Consider the following 12,041-nt stretch of genomic DNA (forward strand, 5'->3'; position numbering starts at 1 on the left):
GCGACTTTTTTTTTTTTTCGACACAGTCTAACTTGTTCACCCAGGCTGGAGTTCAGTGGCACCATCACAGCTCACTGCAGCCTCTACCTCCTGGGCTCAAGGGATCCTTCCACCTCACCCTCCAAAGTAGCAGGGACTACAGGCACACGTCACCATGCCTGGCTAATTTTTTATTTCTTTGTAGAGTCGAGATCTTGTTATGTTGCCTAGGCTGGTCTTGAACTGCTGGCCTCTGGCGATCCTCCCACTTTGGCATCTAAAAGTGCTGGATGCTTTGGGACATGAGCCATTGTACCTTACCAAAAAACACATTTACTACTATCAGCCAGTGATTGGAAAAGACTAAAAATTAGATCTCTAAAGTGAATATTGACTACATTCTACTTATGTTGAGTGGTGGGTTTACCAGTGTTTATTTATTTATTTATTGAGACAGAGTCTCACCTTGTCACCCAGGCTGGAGTGCAGTGGCACGATCTCAGCTCACTGCAACCTTCACCTCCCAGGTTCAAGCGATTCTCCTGCCTCAGACTCCTGAGTAGCTGGGATTACAGACTTGTGCCACCACACCTGGCTAATTTTTGTATTTTCAGTAGAGACATGGTTTCACCATGTTGGCCAGGCTGGTCTCGAACTCCTAACCTCAAGTGATCTGCCCACCTCAGCCTCCCAAAGTGCTGGGATTACTGGTGTGAGACACTGCGTCCAGCCCGGTGTTCATTTATTTTTATGCATCATAATCAACAGGTATAATATAGAGTATTTAAATATTTTAAAATATATTATAAAATTTACCTGCCAAATATTTTATAATAAAAAAAGATACTGTAGGCCGGGCGCAGTGGCTCATGCCTGTAATCCCAGCACTTTGGGAGGCCGAGGTGGGCGGATCAAGAGGTCAGGAAATCGAGACCATCCTGGCTAACATGGTGAAACCCCGTCTCTACTAAAAATACAAAAAATTAGCCAGGCGTGGGGGCAGGCGCCTGTAGTCCCAGCTACTTGGGAGGCTGAGGCAAGAGAACGGCGTTAACCCAGGAGGCAGAGGTTGCAGTGAGCCAAGATGGCGCCACTGTACTCCAGCCTGGGCGACAGCGCAAGACTCTGTCTCAAAAAAAAAAAAGATACTGTAAATTGACAAATCACAGCATTTACTAAGTTCACAACTGTGCTGGCTTTCTGTAGTTAACATTAATATTTTGATTATCAAAGACTGAAATCCTGGAGGTTGGAAGAGCAATATCTTGAGGGCATGGGGCTTCCCAGTCCCCTGGGCCCCTCCAAGTAATTTCTCCTGTATTCATGATTGCCAAGCAAATGTGATGAGTCACTTCCTAATGAGGAACATCTGATCACAGGAATTTGGAAATATCATGAAACCATGGATGGTGTGCAAAATCCAAGCAGGGAAAAGAGGAATTAGAGGCTAATTTTCTAGGGAGTTGTTACAGGAGCAACTATGTGGACTCGAATCCTGTGGGGTTGTAATCAAGGAGGACAGACCAAATCAAGGATAGAACATTCATTTCCTTCCTACCTCTTCCCTCCCTTCATTTCTCTTTGTCTCTCTCCCTCTCTCCACCCCATCCCCTCATTTCCCTTCTGCACATGGCCTGGTTGATCATACTTTTTTTTTTTTGAGACGGAATCTCGCCCTGTCACCCAGGCTAGAATGCAGTGGAATAATCTCAGCTCACTGCAACCTCTACCTCCTGGGTTCAAGAGATTATCCTGCCTCAGCCTACCGAGTAGCTGAGATTACAGGCGCGTGCCACCATGCCCGGCTAATTTTTATGTTTTTAGTAGAGACAGGGTTTTGCCATCTTGACCAGGCTGGTCTTGAACTCTTGACCTCAGGTGATCTGCCCACATTGGCCTCCCAAAGTGCTGCGATTATAGACATAAGCCACCATGCCCTGCCAATACTGGTTGTTGAAATACTGAAAAGCTTTCGTAGCAGTTGGTAAATTGCTGCGAACAGCCTCCTGAGCTCCCCACCCCATCCACTTGCCTCCCGGCCCCCAGACCTCCCTCTCCTTATTTTTATTTTTCATTTTTTGAGACGGAGTTTTGCTCCGTCATCCAAGCTGAAGTGCAGTGGCGTGATCTTGGCTCACTGCAACCTCTGCTTCCTGGGTGCAAGAAATTCTCCTGCCTCAGCCTTCTGAGTAGCTGGGATTACAGGTGCACACCACCATGCCTGGCTAGCTTTTTTAGTAGAGATGGGGTTTCACCATGTTGGCCAGGCTGGTCTTGAACTTCTGACCTCAAGTGATCAGCCCACCTCAGCCTCCCAAAGTGCTGTGATTACAAGCATGAGCCACTGTGCCCGGCCAGACCTCCCTCTCTTTCAGCAACTAAAGAGTTAATCCCCAGCATAGCTGTTGATCTCCAGGAACAGGACTTAGTGCTAAAGTCAGTGTCTGTTCTCAGTGGCTGCCAGCCATGTGGTAACCAGCTGTGAAATATTTTGAATATCACCCCTGGCTGTGGCCACAAAAAGGCAAAAGCCAAGTAGGTGTGGTAAATTTGCTGCAAGAAATGGCCTAACACACTGAGTTGAGGTTTTGGCTTCTGTTTGAAGTAGTGGCAGGAACAGAGCAGATGGGCGGGCCTGGGTTCAGCTTGGTTTGTAAAGCAAGATAATTCCTTAGCTTAATGAACAAAGATCTAAGTCAAGCCAGCACACTACGTAGTCACAGTGCCTCTAGCCTTAACCATCCCTGAGTAAGTTTCTCTCTTTTTTTTTTCGTAGAGATGGGATCTCACTCTGTTGCCCAGGCTGGTCTCCTCCTGCCTTGGCCTCCCAAAATGTTGGAATTACAAGTGTGAGCCACTGTGCCTGGCCCTGAATAAGTTTCTTGACCCGGAGTTGCTGAAGAGGAGGATGGGAACCTTGGAGGCTGTTTCCCCAGGCTGGTTAGTACCAAAGATGGACAGGACTTGAAAAATAATGGAGGATTACCTTGGGCTTAATTACGCGGGTACTTGATATGCTGTCTTCAATTTAGAGAAAGGGTCTCACTCTGTTGCCCACAGTGGAGTACAGAGGCACAACCACAGCTCACTACAGCCTCAAACCCACTGGCACGGATGGGCACAGTGGCTCATGCCTGTAATCCCAGCACTTTGGGAGGCCAAAGTGGGTGGACCACCTGAGGTCAAGAGTTTGAGACCAGCCTGACCAACATGGTGAAACCCCGTCTCTACTTAAAAAAAAAATACAAAAATTAGGGCATGGTGGCGGGCACTTGTATTCCCAGCTACTCAGGAGGCTGAGGCAGGAGAATTGCTTGAACCCAGGAGGCAGAGGTTGCCGTGAGCTGAGATCACACCATTGCACTCCAGCCTGGGCAACAGAGAGACTCCGTCTCAAAACAAATCAAAACAAACAAACAAAAACAAACAAACAAATAAAAAACTGCAGGCACATGCCACTGCACCTGGCTAATTTTTTTTAAATTTTTTTTAATTTTTTTTTTTTAAAGAGATGGGGTCTCACTATGTGGCCCAGGCTGGTCTCCAACTCCTGGCACCAAGCAATTCTCCCTCCTTAGCCTCCCAAAGTGCTGGGATTATAGGCATGAACCATTGCACCTGGCTTCTGTTTCTCTTTACCTATCCCAGCTATTTATCTTCACCTGGAAGGGGTAGCAGTATCCCTTCACAGGGACCTAGTCCACTTTACCTAGGGACCAGACATCTAGGTTTGCTTGAAACTGTTATTCAGGCACTGAAAGTTCTGCATCCTAGGAAGTCCCCAGGTCCCTGGCAAACTGGGATGGTTGATCACACTAACTGACTCCTCTGTAGGATGTCATCCTGATCGTCATTGACGATATCATGCTGATTTGCCTTGGACTTGAGGAAGTATCAAAGATCCTCCATCTCTTGTTGAGACATGGATGTAATGGGGTTGTGAGATATAACTGGCAGAAATGCAAGGACCTGCCACATCAGTAGAGTTCTTAGAAAATCATTAGTAATGAATAGTAAGTTGTAATGAATATTCATTAATAATGAATAATAATTAGCAATGAATATTCCTTAGTAATATAAGATCTCCTTCAAAATGTGGGGGATGGGGGGCAGAGAATGAAGGACAAATTGCTGCATTTTATTTATTTTATTTGTTGAGACAGGGTCTTGCTCTGTCACCCAAGCTGGAGTGCAGTGGCATGATCATGGCCCACTGCTGCCTCAACCTCCAGGGCTCAAGTGATCCTCCCACCTCAGCCTCCCACCTCAGTCTCTGGAGTACCTGGGACCACAGGTACACACCACCACACCCAGCTAATTTTTATTTCTTTTTAAAAATTATTATTATTATTTTTGTTTGTTTGAGACAAAGTCTCGCTCTGTCATCCTGGCTGGAGTGCAGTGGCGTGATCTCGGCTCACTGCAAGCTCCACCTCCTGGGTTCATGCCATTCTCCTGCCTCAGCCTCCCAAGTAGCTGGGACTACAGGTGCCTGCCACCACGGCCAGCTATTTTTTTTTGTATTTTTAGTAGAGATGGGGTTTCACTGTGTTAGTCAGGATGGTCTCGATCTCCTGACCTCGTGATCCGCCTGCCTCAGCCTCCCAAAGTGCTGGGATTACAGGTGTGAGCCACTGTGCCTGGCCTTAAAAATTATGTATTAATTTTTTAATTTTTTTCTTTCCAATCATTTGTCACAGTCATATTATTTTTAAATTATTTGTAGAGATGTGGGTCTCCCTACGTTGCCCATGCTGGTCTGGGACTCCGGAGCTCAAGTGATCCTGCCTTGGCCTCCCAAAGGGCTGGAATTACAGGAATGAGCCACTGCATCAGGCCAACTTGCTACATTTTATACTTTCAACTAATAAGGAATTCTGGAAGCAGCATCTACCTCTATTTTAGCAGGACTTTTTTCACTGCAAGAAACAAAAGAGTTCACTCAACAAAGCTCAGGTAAGAGAAAGAGATAGATAAGGGAGACCAGATCTCTTAGAACTAAGCCATAGTGGAATCAGAATTCATGTAGGTTGAAACCCAAGGAAGTTCTGAGTCCAGGAAAAACTCTAGGTGCTTCACAATAGGAATTGGCGAATGGGCCAGGCACGGTGGCTCACACCTGTAATCCCAACACTTTGGGAGGCTGAGGCGGGCAGATCACAAGTTCAGGAGATCGAGACCATCCTGGCTAACACGGTGAAACCCCGTCTCTACTAAAAATACAAAAAAATTAGCTGGGCGGGGTGGCACGTGCCTATAGTCCCAACTACTAGGGAGGCTAAGGCAGGAGAATAGCTTGAACCTGGGAGGCAGAGATTGCCGTGAGACGAGGTCATGCCACTGCTCTCCAGCCTGGGCGACAAAGCGAGACTCCATCTCAAAAAAAAAAAAAGGAATTGGTGAATGTTCCCTCTCCCTCCAAGTGTCAGTGTGATTTAGCCACTACCTACCACTTGTTAGTGTTTGTCTCCTTCTACCTGATTCCACATTTCTCACCTAAAAGGCCCAAGAAAGAAAATCTGTTAATTTATCTTTTCATATTTATTTATTTTTTTAAGATGGAGTTTCACTCTTGTTGCCCAGGCTAGAGTGCAATGGTGCGATCTCAGCTCACTGCAACCCCTGCCTCCCAGGTTCAAGCAATTGTCCTGCCTTATCCTCCTGAGTAGCTGAGATTACAGGCATGCGCCACCACTGCCTGGCTAATTTTGTATTTTTAGTAGAGACGGGGTTTCTCCATGTTAGTCAGGCTGGTCTTGAACTCCCAACCTCAGGTGATCTGCCCACCTCGGCCTCTCAAAGTGCTGGGATTACAGGCATGAGCCACTGCGCCCAGCCTATCTTTTCATTTTTTTAAACTCATGTTTTAGGTTGGGGTTTGTTTTGTTTTGTTTGGAAACAGGGTCTCACTCTGTTGCCCAGGCTGCAGTAGTGCAGTGGCATGATCATGGCTCACTGCAGCCTTAAACTCCTGGGCTCAAACAATCCTCCCACCTCAGCCTCCCAAGTAGCTGGCTACCACGCTGGCTAATTATTTTACTTTTTATTTTTTGTAGTGATGGAGTCTTGTTGTGTTACCCACCCTGGCGTCTAACTCATGGCCTCAAGCGATCTTCCTGCCTTGGCCTCCCAAACTGCTGGAAGTATAGGCATGAGCCACCATGCCCAGCCAAATTTGTGTCTTATTTTAAATAAAGTTGGACATGGTCGTAATTTAAAGAGTTAAATACTTCCAAAGGCATGTTAGAAAAAAGAGAAGACCCTTTTCAACTCTCCTCCATTTTCAGCTCCTCAGAAGTAAGCATTTTTTCAGTTCTTATAGCGATCATTTTGTTATTTGGTTTATATTTATATGTCTAAATAATACAGTTATATCTTTAGCTCTTGATTTTTTTTTTTTCAGTATTACCTAGTATCTATTGACTTACCGTGTGGACAATGAGGGTTAGCTCTCTTTTGCTTCCCAGTCACACACACACACACACACACACACACACACACACACACACTTCCCGTCCCACTGTCCTCTGAACACAAACAGTCCCCCAATTTAGGATGGTTTGACTTAATGATTTTCTTGATTTTATAATGAATTAATCAGGACACAGTTCCATCATTAGTCAGGGAGCCGCTGTATTTGTTTGTCATTTTAGTTAGAAAGAGATTTAGGACTTTATGTATGTGTATATATACATATATATACATACACATATATATATACACATACACATATATACTTACACACACGTATATATATGTGTGTGTGTATATATGTGTGTGTAAGTATATATATGTGTGTGTATATATATATATATATAGAGAGAGAGAGAGAGAGAGAGAGAGACGGAGTTTTGCTCTTGTCACCCAGGCTGGAGTACAATGGCACGATCTCGGCTCACTGCAACCTCCGCCTCCTGGTTTCAAGCGATTCTCCTGCCTCAGCCTCCCAAGTAGCTGGGATTATAGGTGCCCACCGCCATGCCCAGCTGATTTTTTTTTTTGTATTTTTAGTAGAGGCGGGGTTTCACTATGTTGGTCAGCCTGGTCTCAAACTCCTGACCTCAGGCGAGCCACCTGCCTCGGCCCCCCAAAGTGCTGGGATTACAGGTGTGAGCCACCGCACCCATCCTAGGGTTATATTTTTATAAGTGTATATATGCTATTCATAATTGAGCCATTTGTTTCCCTTGGAGTTAATAATTGCCTTATCTTTTGGTTTGCGATGTTTCTAGGTATTAATCCTAATTGAATCCCTGCTGTAAAATAAATCTTCTCATTATGTTCAAACGTACAGAGTAGATTGTCGCAGGGCAGTGAAGGCATATTGCTGCACCTGCCAGGTGAAGGTAAATTAGTAGGTCTTCAGTCAGTTTCATCTTCTTGAAGGAATCCCTCCAAGAACCTTCTGATTTTTTTTTTTTACCTTTTTAAAAATCTTATTGCCTGCTCTCTGTGAAACCTACCTTCTGATCTTCTCTACTTTGGACTAGCTGTTTTCTAGGGCAGCAACTCAGCTGTCATTTTGGGGTCTCCTCTCACTATTACCCTAGGGATTCCCTTCATCTTTGTTGAATTGGACACTCTCACTCATGGATCCCAAGTCTTCTTTCTTGCTTTATCCTTTCACGTAGGTGGTGTACTCTACCGATAGCTTCCTGAGAATGTTCAGGAAATGTTCAAGACTGTGTAGCAGAGAATGCTACTAATTCCACCAGTATCCTTCCATTCTTCCATAGTAATAGAGTTTTTATTTAGGCATAAAACCATCCAAAGGCCAGGCACTATGGCTGACACCTGTAATCCCAGCACTTTGGGAGGCCAAGGTGGTAGGATCACTTGAGCCCAGGAGTTCAAGACCAGCCTGGGCAACATAGGGAGACCCCATCTCTACAAAAAATGAGAAAATTAGCTGGGCATGGTGGCATGCACCTATAGTCTCAGCTACTCCAGAAGCTGAGGTGGGAGGATCACTTGAGCCCAGGAGGTCTAGGCTGTAGTGAACTGTGATTGTGCCACTGCACTTCAGCCTGAGCAAGAGAGTGAGATGCTGTCTCAAAAAAAAAAAAAAAAAAAAAAAAGATAATTCAAAATAAAGTCTATATTTCTGCATTTTCCACCCTACCTTGTAGCTTGGTGTGGCCATGTGACCAAATTCTGACCAATGGGATGCAAGGAGAAGTGAAAGTTCTTTGGAAGAACTTTCTGAAGAAATAGCTGGTACATGCCCCTGGTGCCTTCTTCATCATCTCTTCTATCACCCAGTGTCTGGTGCCCACATGCTGCCATCCTATCCATGAAGATGAGGGCCACACCCTGGGCGTTGCAGAGTTGGGGCTGGAATAAACTTGGGTTGCTGAGAGTTTCATGGAACAGAGCCACTATGCTGACCTAGATTTTTTTTTTTTTTTTTGAAACAGAATCTCGCTCTGTCACCCAGGCTGGAGTGCAGTGGCCTGATCTCAGCTCACTGCAACCTCCGCCTCCCGGGTTCAAGCGATTCTCCTGCCTCAGCCTCCCGAGTAGCTGGGACTACAGGCACATGCCACCACGCCCTGCTAATTTTTCGTATTTTTAGTAGAGATGGGGTTTCACCGTGTTAGCTAGGATGGTCTCGATCGCCTGACCTCGTGATCTGCCCTCCTCAGCCTCCCAAAGTGCTGGGATTACAGGCATCAGCCACCACGCTTGGCCACTGACCTAGACTTTTATGTCAGAGAGAAAGAAAATTATAACTATTGTTTTAGGTTTTCTGTCACTTGCATCTGAACCTTGAATTACTGAAAATGTCTTTATTCTAGAATAATTCATAATTGTAGATTGGCCATGTATGGAATTAGTTGTTGAAAATGATTTCCTTCAAATTTTTTTTCTGTTTTGTAGGTCAGAATCTCAAAATGTCGCCCAGGCTGGTCTCGAACTCCTAGCCTTAAGTGGTCCTCCTACCTCAATCTCCCAAAGTGCTGGGATTACAGGCATGGGCCACCATGCCTGGCCTTTCCTATAAAATTGTGAGTGCAATGCACCTTGTCCTTCTACCTTCCAGGGTTGCTATTATAAATCCTAATATAGGTCATTTGTTTGTACTCTTAGGAACTTGTAAGATGTTTTTTTACGGCCAGACACGGTGGCTCACGCCTGTAATCCCAGCACTTTGGGCACGCCAAGGCGGGCGGATCACGAGGTCAGGAGATCGTAGACCACGGTGAAACCCCGTCTTTACTAAAAATACAAAAAATTAGCCGGGCGCAGTGGCAGGCGCCTGTAGTCCCAGCTACTCGGGAGGCTGAGACAGGAGAATGGTGTGAACCCAGGAGATGGAGCTTGCAGTGAGCCGAGATTGCACTACTGCACTCCAGCCTGGGCGACAGAGCGAGACTCCGTCTCAAAAAAAAAAACAAAAAAAAATTTTTTTTTGTTTTTTTTTTTTTAAGCTCCACCATTCTAAATTTTACAAGGATATGCTTTGGTGAGGTTCTTGGTTTTTTTGTTTGTTTGTTTTTTGAGACAGAATCTCGGTCTGTCGCCAGGCTGGAGTGCAGTGGCATGATCTTGGCTCACTGCAACCTCTGCTTCCCAGGTTCAAGCCATTCTCCTGCCTCAGCCTCCGAAGTAGCTGGGACTACAGGTGCGTGCCACCATGGCAAGCTAATTTTTATACTTTTAGTAAAGACGACATTTCACCATGTTGGCCAGGCTGGTCTGGAACTCCTGACTTCAGGTGATCCACCTGCCTCAGCCTCCCAAAGTTCTGGGATTACATGTGTGAGCCACCACACCTAACTAAGGGTCTTGTTAATCTAGAAACTCATGCCCTTTAATTCTGGAAAATTTTGCTAAATTTTTCAGTAATATTTTTCCCCTCCATTTTTTCTCTTCTCTCCTTCTGTAACTTCTATTATTTATATATTAGATCTACTGAACTGTTCTTATATTTACCTTTAATCATTTTTTCATCTCATATTTTAAACTGCTTTTTGCAAGATTTCTCCAATTTTATCTTCCAACCATTCAATTGAGGTTTTCATGTTTATATTTTTAATTTCCAGGATTTCTTTCTTGCTTGTTCTCTGAATATTCCTTTTTTTCTGGTGTTTTGTTTTGTTTTTAAGATGGAGTCTTGCTCTGTCGCCCAGGCTGGAGTGCAATGCCGTGATCTGGGCTCACTGCAACCTTCCTTTCCTGAGTTCAAGCAATCCTCCTTCCTCAGCCTCCCAAGTAGCTGGGATTACAGGCTCCCATCACCACGCTCAGCTAATTTTTGTATTTTTAGTAGAGACGGGGTTTTGCCATGTTGACCAGGCTGGTTTCGAACTCCTGACCTCAGGAGATCCACCCGCCTCGATCTCCCAAAGTGCTGGGATTACAGGTGTGAGCCACTGCAGCCGGCCTGAATATTCCTTTTAAAAGAACATCCTGTCTATATTTCATGAAAATGGTATCTTATCTCTCCAAGGATATTAATTATAGTGGGTTTGGGGTAAAATTTTCTTCTCTTTACATAGTATCTGTTTCTTTCCAATTGCTTTTCTTTGTTTTTGTTTTTCTTTTTAAGACAGGCTCTTGCTCCTGGGCTGTGTGATCCTCCCACCTCAGCCTCCCGAGTAGCTGGTACTACAGGCGTGTGCCACCACATTTAGCTAATATTTTAATTTTTTAAAATTTTTGTAGAGATAGGGGTCTCACTTGTTGTCCAGGCTCGTCTCGAACTACTGGGATCAAGCAATCCTCCTGCCTCAGCCTCCAAAGCTGAGATTACAGGTGTGAGCTACCATGCCCAGTTCTGTATATGGCACAATTTCTTTACCCACTCATCTGTCAATGGACATTTAGATTATTTCTACCTTTAGGCTATCATGGATGGTGCTGCTATGAACTTTCGTGTACAAGTTTTGGTTTGAATAGCTGTTTTAAATTCCTTAGGGTATATAACTAGGAGTGAAACAGCTGAGTCATATAGTAATTCTATATTTAACTTTTTTTTTTTTGAGACAGAGTCTCACTCTGTCACCCAGACTGGAGTGCAGTGGCGTGATCTCGGCTCACTGCAACCTCTGCCTCCCTGGTTCAAGCAATTCCCCTGCCTCAGCTTCCCCAATAGCTGGGATTACAGGCGTATACCACCACACCCGGCTAATTTTTTTTTCTTTTTTTTGTATTTTTAGTAGAGATGGGGTTTCACCATGTTGGCCAGACTGGTCTCAATCTCCTGACCTCAGGCAGTCCGCCCGCCTTGGCCTCCTAAAGTGCTGGGATTACAGGCGTGAACCACTGTGCCTGGCCTCTATATTTAACTATTTGAAGAACTGGTAAACTGCTTTCCATGGCAGCTGCACCATTTTTCATTTCCACCAGCAATGTACAAGGGTTCCAATTTCTCTACATCCTCACCAACAATTGCTAGTTTTCCCTTTTTTGATTACAGCCATCCTAGTGGATGTGAAGTGGTATCTCATCCATGGCTTTGATTGCATTTCCTAATGACTAATGATGTTGAGCATCTTTTTGTGTGCTTATTGGCCATTTGTGTATCTTCTTTGGAGAAATGTCTGTTCAAGTCCTTTGTCCCTAACTCCCGCTTTGTTCAAGGGTCAACTGTAATTGCAAAATCCAATGTCATGAAGCTCTTGCCCTATGGCTTATTCTAAATCTTTCTTAGTTTTAGGTCTGACATTTAGGTCTTTTATCCATTTTGAGTGAATTTTTGTATATGGTGTTAGGTAAGAGTTCCACTTCATTCTTTTGCATGTAGATATGCAGTTATCCCAATATCATTTGTTGAAAAGACAGTTTTTGTTTTGTTTTGTTTTTTTGAGACGGAGTCTCGCTCTGTCGCCCAGGCTGGAGTGCAGTGGCACAATCTAGGCTCACTGCAACTTCCGCCTCCCAGGTTCAAGTGATTCTCCTGCCTCAGCCTACCGAGTAGCTAGGAAGACAAGCACGTGCCACCACACCTGGCTAATGTTTATATATATATATGTATTTTTTTTTTTTTTTTTTAGTAGAGACAGGGTTTCAGCATGTTGGCCAGGCTGGTCTTGAACTCCTGACCTCAAATGATCCAC

General features: G+C 44.6%; 1 long non-coding RNA gene across 2 annotated transcripts; it reads left to right on the plus strand.

Moving 5' to 3' along the window:
• Nucleotides 1–2,872: 2,872 nt before the first annotated feature.
• Nucleotides 2,873–6,252, plus strand: LOC131382560 (uncharacterized). 2 transcript variants are annotated; one of them, XR_009212124.1, is made up of 3 exons: nt 2,873–2,919; nt 4,706–4,935; nt 6,036–6,252. It is a non-coding gene; the product is annotated as an uncharacterized LOC131382560 (long non-coding RNA). The 2 variants fall into 2 exon arrangements; XR_009212129.1 differs by lacking the exon at nt 2,873–2,919 and adding an exon at nt 4,228–4,273.
• Nucleotides 6,253–12,041: the final 5,789 nt, after the last annotated feature.

This window comes from Hylobates moloch, unplaced genomic scaffold, assembly GCF_009828535.3.
Source record: "Hylobates moloch isolate HMO894 unplaced genomic scaffold, HMol_V3 SCAFFOLD_1, whole genome shotgun sequence".
Lineage (NCBI taxonomy): Eukaryota > Metazoa > Chordata > Mammalia > Primates > Hylobatidae > Hylobates > Hylobates moloch.